This window comes from Leptonychotes weddellii, chromosome 13, assembly GCF_054177405.1.
Source record: "Leptonychotes weddellii isolate Sample4059 chromosome 13, ASM5417740v2, whole genome shotgun sequence".
In the NCBI taxonomy this organism is placed as follows: domain Eukaryota; kingdom Metazoa; phylum Chordata; class Mammalia; order Carnivora; family Phocidae; genus Leptonychotes; species Leptonychotes weddellii.
The window spans coordinates 415,653-432,092 of record NC_138381.1 but is presented as its reverse complement, the minus strand read 5'-3'; the positions used below and the strand labels follow the sequence as shown (position 1 = coordinate 432,092).

Below are 16,440 nucleotides of genomic sequence, written 5' to 3'. Positions count from 1 at the left end.
GAGGAGGGAGAGGGAGGGAGGGAAAGGAGAGGAAGACGAGGGGAAGGGAGGAGGAAGAAAGGGAGGGGGAAGAGGAGGAGGGAGGGGGAGGGAGGGGAATGGAAATGAAGGAGGGGGAAGAGAAGGAGGGGGAGGAGGAGGGGGGAGAGGGAGGGAGGGAGGAGGAAGGAAGGAAGGGAGGGGAGAAAGGAGGGGAAGGAGGAGGAGGGAGGTGGAGGGATGGGGAGGAAGGGAGGTGAGGGAGGGGAGGAAGGAAGGGGAGGAGGACAAAGGGGAGGGATGCTTTGGAAGTCCTGCCACCTCCCCAGACCCAGGCCTGCATCCTGGTCTCGGTGTCCTCAGGGGGGCCCCAGCCTGGGGACAGTCGGCTGAGGGCACTTCCCACAGGAACCCTTCCCCATGACCCACCCATGTTCTGGAGTCTCCCTGATGCTGCGTGGCTCTGAGTTCCAGTTTCTCATTGGTGGTAATTGCTTATAACCTCCAAGTTCCCATGGAGATTTACAAACGGTAGACTGTGGGGGCTGGGCGCAGGGAGCCTTCCGTCCCGGGGTGTCTCCTTCATTTTTCCTGTGCCCCCAGCTCTGCAGCACCCCAGCCCCCCACCTCTGTCCACTCCTGGTCGATGTGTGGGTACCAGACCCCCAGCGTTTTCGCCCACAGGCCTCCCACCCCTCACGTCCATCCCTTAGAACCAGGATGCTCCCGAGTCCTCTCTAAACCGGGGCATTTTGAGGCACCAGGGGCACTGGCAATAATCACACTGGGTGGTGGGCATGGACCAAGACAGCAGCCAGGAGTCAGCCCACAGATGGTCCATGCAGGTGGACCCGGCTGCCCCCTCGCCTGGGCGCACAGGCCAACAGGCTACTTCCGGTCCCCCAGACCTTTCAGGTGTAATCCGGCCCTTCCTAAACCTCTTCCCCTCTGGGCCCAGTGACAGCACACCTCTCTCGTTAAAGCCTGATCCCTCCCTTTCCCTGTTTAGTACACTAAGTTTTGCCATTTTTATTTGGAGGATGCTATAAATACCGAGAAATTTCATCTTGCGCACATAATTTTCAAAGGTCCAATTGTGCCCCCGTGTGGTGACAGAAGAGACTGCAAACCAGAGAAACCTGCATCCGGAGGGTCTTCAACGCTGCTCGCAGCAACTGCAAATAATTAGGAAGGACGGCAGTGCAACACCAGCTTCTGCGCGAAACTTTGGTGTTTGTAATGCCTCCTCTTATGATCTTGTTTGTTCTTTAAGGCCAGATACTATGTTTATTATCTGCTTTACCCATTTATCGACTTCCTCAACAAATATTTCTTAATGCATTTTATATTCCCCCCCCAGCATTTTAAGCAGTTGCTGAACAGTAGGAGGAGTAAGACCCCTCTTATGCAATAGGATTCTACAACACCACAATCTGTCCTCCCTCCCAAAGCCAATTACTTGGTACGTGAATTTCCCAAAACTGCAACACTTCATGATATGGGGAAATCTATGATGTCTCGGGTTTCTTTATTCCAACCCTCCTCCCCATGAAAAAGCTGGGAGTTACCAGAGCAGAAGGTTAGGGCATGTATCATACAAGCAGGTGCCCTGAGTCTCTGGATGCAGACAATTTTGAGAAAGTACAATGTATCAAGAGAATTCTGGAGTTAGAAGACCAGAATCCAAGGGCCACCGCTCTAAACACCTGCTCTGAATGTCAGTTTCCTCACCTAGAAAATGGGGATAATAAGACCTCTTAGTTCACAGGACTGGCACTAAAATGGAATCAGGTACTGAGCTGAGGACCCCTTAAGGACAGGCAGTGGGAGGCGAGAGCTCGCCACCAGGAAGAGAGGACAGGACCGGAAAAAAGTTTGGAGAACACTGTTTGGAGAACTCACCTACTAAAATTTATTTCCAAAAACCTGATTTCCAGGTTTCAAAATTGTTGGCTAAGTCCCACTAATCGCTATCTGCCCCCAAAGAGCCTCCCCATCCCTCCCGCCCCCTCTGTTCCCACTGCACGCAGGGTGGCAGGCTAGTAACTCCAAGCACGCACGCACCCTCTAATTCTATAAAGGGCCAGCTTCCTGATTGCATTAGCAGCATGAGGAAGTTCCAAATTACCGAGGGGCCTTCTTCTCCCGCTGCACAGCTATCTGACAGCGTAATATAAATCAAAGGCCTCTTGCTTCAGAGGCCTGGGAGAAGAGTGGAAGCACTGGAATTATTCCCTGCTGATCAGCAGGAGGAAGACTCCCAAAGCAGATGAGAGAAAATGGCATTTCCCATTCTCACCGTGGTTAAGGGACTTTCACTGAAGCCTCCTGCAGTCCAGCACTGCTCCCACACCTCAGATGCTTGAGCACCCCACATGGCGTTTATGCCATTAGTTAATAAATGTACTTAGATTATTATTATTTACTTAGGGGAGCCCGCTGGGGGAACGCCCCCCTGTGGTGGCTGTCACTCCCCTGGTGGGGAGTCTGCTGGGAAGCGGGCACGGTGACCGGCCCTGGGCTCCTTCCTGGGGATGAAAAGTTCTGGCACCTGTGGGAACCAGACAAAGCCCACCGCACTGCGCCCTGCAACCACGCGAATCACACGGAAGAAGCTCCATCAGGAAGAACTGCTGTGAGCGTATTCGGTAGGACAGAAAGAGAACCGTTCTTATCTCCGGTGAGAGTAAATCATCTTCATCTGTGCTTTGTCCTGGGGACACCCCGTTCACATTCCAGGGACCAGCAGTCTTAAAAACAGAAGTAGATGTTTTGTTTGTGTGTTTGTAAACCACATCTACGGTTCCTATTAAACACAGTTTCCCAGGATCCTTTTATCTGACATTCTAAAAAGTCGTTTCTTTTTAAGGCCATTTCTCCCCACAACGTGCTTTCAAGCCGCAATTACACAGATCTGAGCTGTGCAGCGAGGCCTTCGCTCTTGCTCCACAGTGGAGCTGGTGGGTGTGGCAAAATTATGATTTTTATTCTAAGGGGAGGTTAAGAAACATCTGCCGCTTGATGGAAACCATGTGTTATTACAAGACGCTACGTCAGGCATTTTAACATGACATATTCCTTACAATTACACGCACTAAACAGAATTCCCACTAATGTTCTCATCACACACCAACTCAACAATCTTCCCCTGTAACTCATAGGGGATTGATCAGTGCAATTATTTTGTAAAGGTCTTTGTCAGTGGATTCAAAATAACCAGAAACAGTAATTATTATTATTTAGGATTCAAGTGTTAATTTTCCAGCTGAGATGCAGCCTCAGCCCTACACAGTTACAGGTGTGCATGGCACATCTTCTGGGAGGGAGAGCACCAAGAGTAGTCTCCCTTTGTCCTGCAAGGAGGGCGGGTGCTCCCACCGCAATGCACTGGAAATAGGGCCCTGCGGTCTCCAGAGAATCTGCCGCCACCGCGGCTTGTCTTCATGGCCCTGCTCGTCTTCCTCGTCTGCAAGCATCAGAGAGAAAGTGCCCACACGGGCTGGACAGAAGCGCCAGGCCCCCATCTGCCCCTGGGATGTAAGCAGAGCAGCGCGAGCCCCTCCAGTCTCACTGCCTGAACTGCCGAGACCCACATCCGAGGTCTGAGGAGGGCAGGAGGGAAAACCCAAGCAGCATCTGGGGCCAGCTCTGACAGCCACATACCCTGCAGAGCGCCACGAGGGGGCCAGGCTGGTGAAGCTAGGCTGCAATCAACCTCGCCCCTCACCAGGTCCTGGGTCCCCCCCTTTCATGTGGTTGTCCCTAAACACACCTCACACCCGCAAGTCCTCCTGCATGTCGTCAGCCCTCCGCCCGAACCACCAGGAGTGAACCATCACACATGCTTAGCTAGACCCACCAAGCAAGAGAGAGGGGGCCCAACTAGCAGACCCAGGGAGGGAAGCAGGGGCGTCCCTGCCAACCACAGGAAAGGAGGGGCTCCACAGGAGAGTCACGGACAACACTGTGCCAGTGATGAGGAAATGCTAAGTCCCGAGAAAGACAAACGAGCAAAATGACACCCACCAACTCTGCCTCTGTGGAGGATCCAAGTCCTTCTGGAAAAACTGGGGCCTCGGGAGAGTCCTGCAGGAGCGACCTGACACCAAAGCCAGACCAAACGTCACAGGAGGACTTCACACCAGCGTCTCAGGAACACTGACACAAAGCCTTAACAAAACATTAGCAAACTGAATCTACAAGCACTTGAAAGGATTATAGGGATGCCTGGGTAGCTCAGTCGGTTAAGCGCCCAACTCTTAATTTCGGCTCAGGTCATGATCTGAGGGTCATGGGATTGAGCCCCTCATCAGGCTCCCTGCTTAGTGGGGAGTCTGTTTCTCTCCTTCTCCCTCTCCTTCTGCCCCTTCACTCTCTCTCTCTCTCACACTCTCTAAAATAAATAAGTAAATAAATAAATAAATCCTTAAAAAAATCTTTAAAAAGATGATAAACCATAACCAATCGGAATTTATCCCAGGAGTGCAGATTGGACAAACACCTGAAAATAGATCAATCAATAGCTGTGGGAAAATATTAATGACAAAATCTAATATGTATTCAAAAATTTTTAGGGGTGCCTGGGTGGCTCAGTTGGTTAAGCGTCTATCTTCAGCTCAGGTCATGATCCCAGAGTCCTGGGATCGAGTCCCGCATCAGGCTCCCTGCTCAGTGGGAAGCCTGCTTCTCCCTCTCCCACTCCCCCTGCTTGTGTTCCCTCTCTCGCTGGGTCTCTCTGTCAAATAAATAAATTAAATCTTTAAAAAAAAATTTTTTTAAAAAACAATCTCGGGGCACCTGGGTGGCTCAGATGGTTAAGCGTCTGCCTTCGGCTCAGGTCATGATCCCAGAGTCCTGGGATCGAGCCCCGCATCAGGCTCCCTGCTCGGCGGGGGGCCTGCTTCTCCCCCTCCCTCTGCTTCTCCCCCTACTCATGTTCTCTCTCTCTCTCTGTATCTCTGTGTCTGGAATGAATAAATAAAAAAATCTTTAAAAAAAAAAAAACCAAAATAATCTCAAATAAGGAAAAGAATGTCCTCAACCTGATAAAGGACATGTTAAAAAAAAACCAAAAACCTACAGCTATAATCTTAACAGGTTTTTTTTTAAAGGATTTGTTTATTTATTTGAGAGAGAGAGCAAGCGTGTGCACACGAGCAGGAGGGCTGGCGGGAGAGGGAGAGAGAGAACCTCAAGCAGAGTCTGTACTGACCCCGAGATCACAAGCTGAGCTAAAACCAAGAGTCAGACACTTAATGGACCGAGCCACCCAGGCACCCCTCATCATAGCAGTGTTTGATGAAAGACTTGAATTCTTTCCCTCCTCAAACTGTGAACAAAGCAACAGTATCAGTTCGCACCACTCCACTCAGCATCACACGGGAGCTGCTAGTCAGTGTGATAACCATCTCCCCTCAAAGAAAAAAGGGAACGAGAGAAAGGAGAAGCAATTAGCCATAAATACTAAAAAGGAGAAATAAAATATTTACAGATGACCTGATCCTGTACATAGAGAATTCTAAGAATTCTACAAAAAACAACACACACAAACAAAAAAGGAACTACCAGAATAAGCAAGATTATCTTATCAAGATTGCAGGACACAAGATCATTATGCAAAAAAATCAATCCTATTTTCACATGCTATCAACAACCTGAAAATTAAGAAAACAATTCCATTTACAATAGCATCAAAAATAATAAACTATTTAGCATTAAGTGTAACAAAAGAAGTGCAAGATTTGTTCACATAGAACTACAAAGCATCTCTGAGAGAAATTACAGAAGATTTAATCAAGAGACATTCCGTGTTCATAGATGGAAAGATTCAATATCGTTTATACTTCAGCTCCGTGCAATCACTCCCAAAATCCCAGCATGTTTTTGTAGAAATCGACAAAGGGAGCCTATTATTTTTATGGACAAGAAAAGGACCTGGAATAGCCAAAACAATCTTGAAAAAGAACAAAATTAGAGAATTTACACACTCGGCTTTCGAGCTGCAGCTGCCAACACCATGATCAGCTGGTGTCAGCCTAAGGACAGACACAAAGATCAGTGGGGTAGAACTTGAAATTGCAGGACGTTCAGAGTCTGCATGGTAAAAGGGAACACAAAATAACGTTCTAAAGAGTCACTGGAGAGAGATGTCTTTCTATTAAAGACTCTCTCGACCCCGTAGTACATTCTCCTGTCTGTCGTGTGCTGGATTCAAAACAGGGAACCAACCAAAGGCAACGACTCCACCTCATTCTCTGTTTTGACTCATACGAAGGTGGTCATCTGGGGACCTGGGTTTCATAAACTCTCTCCAGTGGCTGAGATGGAAACTTGGCAGTCATGAGGGGAGAAGCATATTAGAAGGTAATTTGTACATAAATTACACATGGAATTTATACAGGAAGATTATTTCCTCTAACACGGCAGTGGGGATGTTGGATGTTTGGGGGAACCAGCAGGGTGCAGGAAAGCTGACTGCGGCCTGCAGGCTCTCGGGCTAGGAGAAAGGCTTACTACCCAGTTCTGAACCGATAAAGCAGGGTTTCAAATGAAAACTTGGGGCTTGGAGAATCAGATTCACTCCAAAATATGTGTTCTCCACACCTGACTTGAGATAATAATTTAAAAAGTTAAACAAACCCAAGCCATGGCAGAAGGCTCAATAGTCCCAGATCTCAGTGCCACGTCTACCTGTTGTAATGAACATCCCTAGTGGGAATCTGAGACAAATTGACCCTTGAACCCTGTGGGCTGTCACTAAAATCACAATCCCCTAGATATTCCTGCAGAATGAACCCCAGACTTGACGGCATCTCCCTCCACTGGGAGGTAGAACAATAAAGAGCCGGGAAAACCACAGCCTGTTTCCTATCGCATGATTACCTGGTTGCTTCCAAGTGCTAGGAAATGCTCCTGGAAAAGTCCCTGGTGCTCTAAAGTGCACCCTACAAGACGTCCCCAGGCCAGGAGCGTGGGTTCTGCCGTCGACCCTCTCTGTGACGGGTGGTTAGGAAGCAGCGTCTTCTAGCCTCTACCCGACTGGCCCGCAGCACGCCCCCTGCTCTCAGCAGCAACACACACAGAGGGTGCCTCGTCCCAGCCTCTGCCTTCTCCCAGAGACCGCCACAGCCACGTCCCTTCTCCTGGTTGTCTGTCCCCGTGCACAGTTCACGCAATGTGTACTACCAGCTCCCTTAAAAAAGAAAACGCTTTTGTTCTCATGATTCGTCTCTTCTCCAAGAGCCGTTTTAGAGACAGCGCAGCCAAGCCCACGGGCGTGGGGGGCTCGGTCCCCAGCTGTCGGGGCCAGGATGGTCCCAGAGCTTGCACGCTCATGCAGCATGTCTGACTGGCGTGTGCCTTGTGTTCTAATGTTAATCCATCATGCAGGAGCGTCTGACTGCAGACCCCTCATCTCGTGGAGCCCTGTCCTCCCAGATCGCATCTGTCCTTCCAGTCACAGCGCCTTTCCCCGTCTCCACCTTTCCCTCTGCCCCTCACTCAAAGAGAAGGGGCTGTGAGCCTACAACACCTCCATAGTCAGTGCTGGATCTGGGAAAACAGGCCAAAAAACGGGGCAGGGGGGCGTTCCCCTTCGGTCTCTCTGACCCAGTTAAAAACAAAGAAAAATCGAAGAGAAGATTTCTACTTTAGGCAGGAGGGCAGTCAGGACACTCTGAAGGGTCCTTCTCACTACAGAACAGTTAGAGTCTAAGACTTGATTTTCATGCCAGGACTGGGTTTACAAGAAGCAAGGGGCGCCCTGAACACTCCCAAACCAGGGAAACCCTCGTGAGCAGGGTCCGGGGGAGGGAACGTGGGTGGGAAAATACACAAAGTGGGGCACCCTCAGGGATCCTGCCAGAATCAGGATGACCTGGGGTTGTAGAGGGGGGGGCACAGAAGCTCCAGACCCTGCCTGCAAGGATTCGGAAGTGCCCCACCTGGGTCCTCTGGTTCTTGCCAGAACAAGGTCACCACATTCCACAGATTACCACCCACCGAATATGAGCTCACAAACAGCACCAACCGTTGAGAGGAAACCGCTTATATGAACAACAAACAAACAAAACAGATGTAAACCCACAATGACATCAAGTATTTATATGGTCAGATTCAGAATCTTAAAAATTAGGTGTGAACTATTAAGGAGAAAAGATAGAATTACCGAAATAAATGACCAAGTAAAAACAGACTATAAATGAACAGGCATATTTGAAAAACATCCAAATAGAACTCTCCTAAGTGAAAACTATGATTTTTGAAATCTCAAAAGATGAGTTAGACAGCAGATTACACACAGATGAAGAGAGGTTAATAAACTGGAGGCGCATCTGAAGAAATTCCCCAGGGTGCTAAGAAACGAGAAGAGGGAAAATGTAATAAAGATTGAGAGAGGAATTATGGCACGAGAAGGTTTAACAAACATCTATCTATTCAGAGTTCCACACACACTAGCACGGAAGAAGTTTTTAGAGATAATGCTTGAGAATTTCAAGAACAAATGAAATTCATGAATCTACAATACATCCTAAACAGAATAAAGGAAAAGAAATCACCCCTAAACACACGGCAATGAAATTACAGAATACCAAAGACAAAGAGATGATCACCTACAAAACCACCACAGTCAGACTAACAGACTTTCAACAACAAAACACAGAAACCAGAACCCAATGGGAAACGTCTTCTAATGAAAAAGATCACTGTCATCCTCTAGCTGTATGTCCACCAAAACTAGTTTTCCACAATAAGAGCAAAATAAAGCCCTTTCCGATAAACAGAAGCTGAGGGTTTACTTCCAGCAGAACTTCCAAGAAGGCGAGCACAATCCCGTAAGCCGGCTGAGATCTACTCACACACAACGCAGTGTAAGCACACGTCACGTGTAGATGGTACGTTACACGAATATCTTAGATATCCCTTATTTTAACACAACAGTGTCTTTTCATTGGAATGTTTCTCTTTCCTAACAAATTATTTGTTACTTTAAAAAAAAGGAAGATATGAAATCTAAGAAAAATGCTGACCAGATAAACTGGTAAATATACATTAAATAAAAACAAACATTGTAAAATAACAAGAGTACCTAATTTGGGGATATAAAAATGCAGAACTAAAATACTGCACAATTTCAGTATGTGAGTCTAGAGAAGAGCAGAGGTATATGTAGTATTTTAAGATCTATGTATTGTTTGCAAAGAAATTGGAATATTAACTTTACATTTATTAAGTTAGGAATACAATACAAAGTAAAATTTCAATGGTGATAACCAAAATAATAAAAATAGAGTAAAAAAATAAATAGAAAAGCAGATGTCTATATATCACCAATGGGTGAAAAGAGATGAGAAAGGAGAAAATATACCCATAGAAACATGAGATTAAATATAAATGTACTGGACTCAGCTGCTGAAAGATAGTGTGAGAATAAATCATCAAAGTCTAGCTATATGTTGTTTATAGCATAAATACCTAAACTTAAGGTACACAAACACTAAAAGTAAAAATGAAGACTATACCAGGCAAACATTTATTAAAACAGAGTTATGATAGGGACGCCTGGGTGGCTCAGTCTGTTAAGCGTCTGCCTTCGGCTCAGGTCATGATCCCAGGGTTCTGGGATCGAGGCCCACATCGGGCTCCCTGCACAGTGGGGAGCCTGCTTCTTCCTCTCCCGCTCCCCCTACTTGCGCTCTCTCTCTCTCTCTGACAAATAAACAAAATCTTAAAAAAAAAGTTATGATAGTCGTATTACTTCAAAGAAAATACATTTTAAGAGATAAGCATTGTTCAGGGTACAGAGAGCTCCACACAATGACGAAGGTTCAATTTGTCAAGGATATAAAAATTCTAAATGTGTATTCCTTTAATAACAGCCTCTCCCCCATACACACAAACACATGCACACACATTATTACATAAGCGCACACACACATACATACACAAACACATACAGTTAATAAAGCTACAGGGAGAGATAGGCAAATTCGTAACCATAGAAGAGATTTCAACTTAGCTCTCTCAACCATTGCTTTTGGTCAAACAGAAAGATATGTAAACCTAGAAGATTTGAGTGACACATTCAAGAGGGTTGATTTATTGGGTAGACTAGAATCCTGACTCAAGTAAGGAAAAGATACACATTCTTTTGAAGCACATATTAACCCGATCCTGGAATTATTCCAATAGCATTAAATTTCAAAAAAGTAATATCATTCAGATTATGTTACCTGACTATAATGCAATTAATTTAGAAATCAACCATAAAAATATGGAGAAAAATTCCCATGCATGTGGACATTTTTAAATATACTTCTAAATAACTCATTCGCCAAAGAAAAAGACCATAGTGAGTACAAAAGAATAACTGCATGGCTGACAATAAGAAGATTATATACCAAAACATGTGAAAGAAGGCAAAAGTGATGCTCAGTAGGACATGTATATCATTGAAGTTTTCCTTAAAAAGAAGATAAGCCAAAATTAATGAATTAAATATAAAAGAACTTTGAAAGATTAATAGGTCTAACATCAGTTCACAAAAACCTATTGCATTTTTATATGCCAGCAACAGTCAATTAGAAAAGGTTGGATTTTGTGGGGTTTTTTTAAGTATCATGTATCAACAAGAGTATGAGCAAAAAAAAATAAACTAGGAATAGATCTAACAAAAAATGTGCAAGTCCTACATGGAGAATATCATAAAAATATTATTTGAAGACCTTAAAGAGAGCCTAAATAAACAGACTGATATACTGTGTTTATGGATGGCACAATTCAAGTCACAAAGATGTCACTTCTCCCCAAATTGATTTATAGACTCCATACAGTTCTGATCAAAACTCTAACAAGTTTTATCAATAAAACTGACACACTAATTCTAAAATTTATGAAAAAACAAAGGCCAAGAATATACACAAAACGTGTGAAGAAACTTCCCAGAGGTCAGGACTTACTGTGAAGCTATAGCAATTGAGACAGTTCAAGAATAAAGCAGAACAGAAAGTCCGAAATAGGCTCGTGCATTTCCAGGGACTTACTGCATACAGGAGACGCGTCGCAGATCAATGCAAACAGGATAAGCTTTTCCAAACTGGGGCTGGGACAACTGCCCACCCCGACGGGAAAGAAGTCTGATCACTGCCTGACACCACATACGAAACACCCATTTCTTATTACTTAAGGACTTCGCTGTGAAAGGCAAAGTTTTATAGATTTTTAGAAGTAAAAAAGAAGCAGGGTGGCTGGGTGGCTCAGTCGTTAAGCGTCTGCCTTCGGCTCAGGTCATGATCCCGGGGTCCTGGGATCTAGTCCCGCATCGGGCTCCCTGCTCGGCAGGAAGCCTGCTTCTCCCTCTCCCACCCCCCCTGCTTGTGTTCCCTCTCTCGCTGTCTCTGTCAAATAAATAAATAAAATCTTAAAAAAAAGAAAAGAAGTAAAAAAGAAGCTATCTTTATGATCCCAGGTTAGGCAATGCAGTCTTAAAATTAAGAACTTCTGCTCATCAAAAGATTTTATAAAGAAAATGAAAAAAGGACAAGGCAAAAATTGAGAGATGATGGGGATAACATATAAACAACAAAGGTGTTCAGAAGCCATAAGAAACTACTACAAATCAATAAGACAACCCAGTGGAAAAAAGAGTGATCAACATGAAGAGGCACTTCAGAGAAGAGAAAGCACGAAAGGCAAGAAAATAGGGAACTTGACTTAGCCGGAATGGCTACTGGAAAGATGCAAGTTAAGACCACAGCTTCAACTCTAACACACATCTTCACCCAGACTGACAGACTAGAAAGCGTGGCGCAGGGCTGCCAAGGATGCGGTGGGGGTACCAGCTGAGACAGCCACGTAGGAACGTGGTTTGGGGTTGCCACATACATCTGCATCCTGGGATTCAGCAGCTCCATCCTCAGGCTCCAGCTCACGGGCACCAGGAAACCCAGCACTTTTCATAAGAATCCAAAACAACCCAAATGTCCATCTGCAAGAGAATGGTAAATGCATCCTGTCACACTCCACATGAGCTATTAAATAGAAATCACAATAAACAATAACCACACAAAGTAATATGGATGAATTCTGGGTACATAATGATGAATGAAAAAGTCATTCACAGACCCAAAAACCCCCATATATATGTGATGCATTTTTTTTATGTGATGCATTTTTTCCAACCTCAAAAGCAAGCATAACTCCACAGTATGCTGTGGCCCCACACATATGCATGCAGCAAAACCCCACACAAAGGGAGCACGACAAATGCAAAACTGAGGGAATTAAAGGGGCAGGACAGGAAGGTGGGGAGCATACAGGTAGTCCTCACAGTATTGGTAATGCTGTAGATTTCAGGTTGGCTGATGGGTTCATTTTAGGATTACACATAGATTTTGGTATCTGCTTAATTTACATAATTTTTAACGGGGTCGGGGAGAGGGGAGAAGAACAGAGGGGCGCGATCCAACTAACGGCTATTAAATGTTACCACTGGGTAAACAAGTATCTGTGATGCTTATCTGTGTTTGCCCCTCCCGTCTGCTTTGCAGAAACACCCCCAGGCTCCTCAGCAAGCCTTGCTCCCGCCTGTGTTCCCAGTCCCCGCCTGGACCCTCCGGCACAACTCCCTCCCTACTGGCAACACCAGCCCTGGTCTCACCACAGCCCGTAACACCACGGGCCCTGCTCCTTGCCGGTGCCTCCATTCTCTGCCCACAACACTGTGGCTGCCTTTCCCACACGAGAGATGCTTCCCACACTTGGTGCCATTTGCGCTGCTCTGGTCTCTCCAGGAAACTGCCACACCAGCCCTGCTCTGCCACCCACTGGCTGGCTCCCCCCTGTGCCCAAGCGGCTCAGACCTGACAGACTCCCAGGGAACCCCCTGTGTCCCATCCCCCTGTGGCCCCACCCCCCTTCCTGGTTCACGGTCTTCTTCCAGGGCCACTTTGGACCCCTCCTTCTCACTATCCTGCCCAGCAAGTGACAAGACCTGGTGGTAGTAGCTCAGAAACTCTCCCCACAACTACTCCCGTCTGTTGGGATCACCGGGAACTGGGGTCTCTAGCTCCAGGTTCACTCTGCCCTCAGCTATCAGCAGTGCCTTACACACAGATCAGAGGAGCTCAGACATCTGCCCAAAAATATGTAGTAACTACCACTGCCTACAAACCCAGCTACACATTAGAATAACCCAGCGAGAAAAACTCCTGATGCTCGGGTCCCCTCCAAAACCAGCTAAGTCAGAATTGTGACTGGTGGCGTCTGCAACTTTTCAAACATCCTAGCCCTGTTCCCATTTTTGCCATAAAGGACTCCATCAAGGGATCCCCCAGAACCCCAACCATGATGGTCCTTGTGTCTAGAAGGCCTGTTTCCTCTTCTGTTAAAATCCCATTCAAGGTCTTCTTCCAGCAAGAGTGAAGTAGGTAGAAACCAGCCATTGCTCCTGCCACAAGAACTTGGGGAAAGCAGGTATTTGCAAACACCATGTTTTAAGAGACACCAGAGAGCTCTGCAAACTAAGAGGGCTGAAAAGGCTGGCTCTCCGCATGGGACATCTGCCTCGTGCTCGGGAAGCATGCACATCTCAGGAGTGCGGCCAGGCCTGCAGGACAGTGGAGGTAACTAAGACTAGACAAACTCCCACCAGCAAGAAGGTCTACAGAGCACCCAGGAAGAACCGTGAAACCACACGGGGACTGAGCCATACCTGAGGCTCCAACACGGCCCTGCCCCAAATCAGTTGTTGAATTTAGGCGATCAGCCCCTCCAACTGTGCGCCTACAGAAGAAAGGCTGAGGTGTTGGAGCTCTAGGTTTCTTCTATACACAATGCTGGCCTGCTGCTAGGAACAACTGCAACAGTTGTACGGTGTGTCCACTGAAAGCATCAGGCCTGGCAGACCTACGCAGAAGGGAGCAAGGGGGACCAAGAAGTGAGTCCTGAGGATCTCTTTGGGACAGTACCTGGCAGGAGTCCAGAAGGCTCTTTGGAACATCACAGATTGACCTCTTGAGGCTTCTAGGACTGTTTTGGCTAAGTTTGGGGCTAGAGAACTTGCAATAGCCCAGAGCCTGAAAAACCATGTTTCCATGATAGCTGGGGTGTTCTGAGGATGGTAAGGGGGTCAAGGGTCGCCTCCTTTCATCAGAAGAGGATTCGGGAATCAGAAATCTATGAAATGGCACCACTGCAAAGTAGGTAAAATTAAGTGAATACCACGCGTGGCTCTTCTCCTATAGACTACGGTTGGGAAGAGCCAGCAGCCCCTCATGGCAAAAATATGGAAAATGTGTTGCTCTTTTCTAAGGATCAGGATCAAAGTCATGTTGGCAGAAAATACTTTCACCACAGGCTATACTGTATTAATTCCAGAAAAATGACACTCATTTTAGGGAGGTGTCTCTGCTTCTTGGATAACGAGAGGAAAAACAGCTATCATGCTCCCTATCTTGCTAGGGAGTATGGCTTCCTTCAACACCTGGCCAAGCCTGAGTACTTAGGGGCTTTAAAAGAAGCTTCTGGAGACGACTGGGAGGATCAGAGGTGGGGACCAAGGAGAGAGAACACCCTCTTTGGAAGGTCTGGAGTCCATGAGGCCTTTAGCAACACCTGGACAAAGTGAGAGTAGTTCCATTTCTTCCTCAATTTCTGTATTTTTGTTTTTCCAGGGATTTATCCGTTTCACTTAAAAAATTACCTAATCTTCTGGCATTCAGCTGTCCCTATTATTCCCTCATAACCACTTTTATTTCTGTAAAGTCGGTGGTGCTCTTCTCACTTTCATCCCTGAGTTCAGTGAGGTTTCCCTCTTTTTCACCCGTCAATCCAGCTCAAGTTTTGTCATTTGCTGATCTTTTCAAAGAACCAACTTTTGGTTTTGTAGGATTTCTCCAGTTTTTGTTTTCTGTTTATTCCCGCCCCAGTCAGTATTTCTTGTCTGTTTGCTTTACGTTTAGTTTGCTCTTCTGTTCTGACTTCTTACCGTCAAGGACTAGATTTGAGAGATTTCTCTTTTTAACACGAGTGTTTTGGTCACACTTTCCCCTGTACGCCCTGCATCACCCGCAGCACACAAGCTTTAGTGCTTTTCATTCACAGGCTTCTCATTTCTAGTCGAGGAGTGCTGCTTCACGTCCACACAACTGTGACTGTCCCCAGTCTCCTCCCGCTGCGGCTTTCTAAATTCTGCAGAGAGCAAGGCGCAGTCGCTCAGGCCAAGTAGGACATAAGCAGGAAAGCAGCCGAGGGCATGGCTGAGACCAGAGGTCACCCAACCAGCACAGACTGGCAGGGCAAGGGCCACGGGAACCCGGAGAGCCAGCCGCACGGAGGAGATCCGCCGCCCCTCCACGTCTGCCCGCGGTGGGAGGCCGCTGCCCCGCAGGGCTCTGCACGGGCGTCCATCCCCGCACACAGCGGAGGCCCCGCGCGGCCGGGACGCGGCAAGCAGCAGGCGTGGAGAGCTGCCTCGACCCGGCCGTGGGTCCACGGACTGACTCGCCCGGCACGTTTGCGGGGCGGCACTACGACACCGCACGTGACTTGCAGGCAACCAAGTTCAACGTGCAGCGCGACGCCCTGCGTCCGCCCTGCGTCCGGAACCCCAACCTGCCTTACAGTCGCTGCCCCGCTTTCCCACCGCGTAAAGCCGGCTCGGTGCGGTGGCGCTCACGACCTAGCCCCTGCGCTCAGAGAACACTTGGTCTGGGAAGTGTCAGGAGCCGGCCCGCAGGGCGCCCAGGGTCGGGGGCCGGGAGGACGCTGCTCCGGGCGCGAGCGTGGCCCGGGGGCCTGCCGGGTCCGCAGGGCGCCGCACGCCCCCTCCGCCCCGCCGGTCTACCCCGTGCCGACGGGGGCTGGGGGGCCCGGCGGCCGGCGCTGCCTTGCCTGCCTCCCCCTCCGCCGGGGCCCTCCCGCCCCAGGCACCGGGGGGCCCCGCGGCCGGAACCGCGGGGCTTTACAAATCGCTAGCAAGGTCATCACCGACCCGCCGTTCCTCTCCTCCCGCAGGTCCGCGGGGCCTCCCCACGCGCGGGCACGGGCCAGGCGCCACCGGGAGCCAGCGCCCCGAACCCCACGGGCCAGGTGGCGAGGGGGTGGGGCACCCACCTCCCCGTGACCCCGGACTGCGCGCGGCAGGCCGGGACCACAGCGCCCCGATGTGCGCGTTGCATGCCGGGACTCGCAGTCTCTCCACACCCGGCCCCAGCACGTGACTGGGCTGCAGCCCGCGGCCCGCGTTGCATGCCGGGACTCATAGTTTAACGACCCTGGGCCCCGGCTCACCGAGGGAGTTGTGGGACGGGGGAGCGCGCGGCATGCCGGGACCTCGCAGTGCATGCCGGGGATTCAGGGCAGCGGCGCGCGCTGCACGCCGGGACCCGCAGCCCCACGCCGCAGGCGCTCCCGGGGTACATGGGGCGTGGCCACGCCGTTCCCGTCGGGCCGGCTCCCACG

General features: G+C 48.5%; 1 long non-coding RNA gene across 5 annotated transcripts; it reads right to left on the bottom strand.

Annotated features, from left to right (window-relative positions):
- Window positions 1-74: 74 nt before the first annotated feature.
- On the bottom strand, window positions 75-16,110 carry LOC115944111 (uncharacterized). Of its 5 annotated transcripts, none has more exons than XR_014139518.1 (4): window positions 15,971-16,110; window positions 11,863-11,965; window positions 4,006-4,149; window positions 75-2,729 (listed from the first exon to the last, which is right to left on the bottom strand). It is a non-coding gene; the product is annotated as an uncharacterized LOC115944111 (long non-coding RNA). The 5 variants fall into 5 exon arrangements; XR_014139520.1 differs by having other exon boundaries at window positions 4,006-4,078; XR_014139519.1 differs by lacking the exon at window positions 15,971-16,110 and adding an exon at window positions 13,691-15,476.
- Window positions 16,111-16,440: the final 330 nt, after the last annotated feature.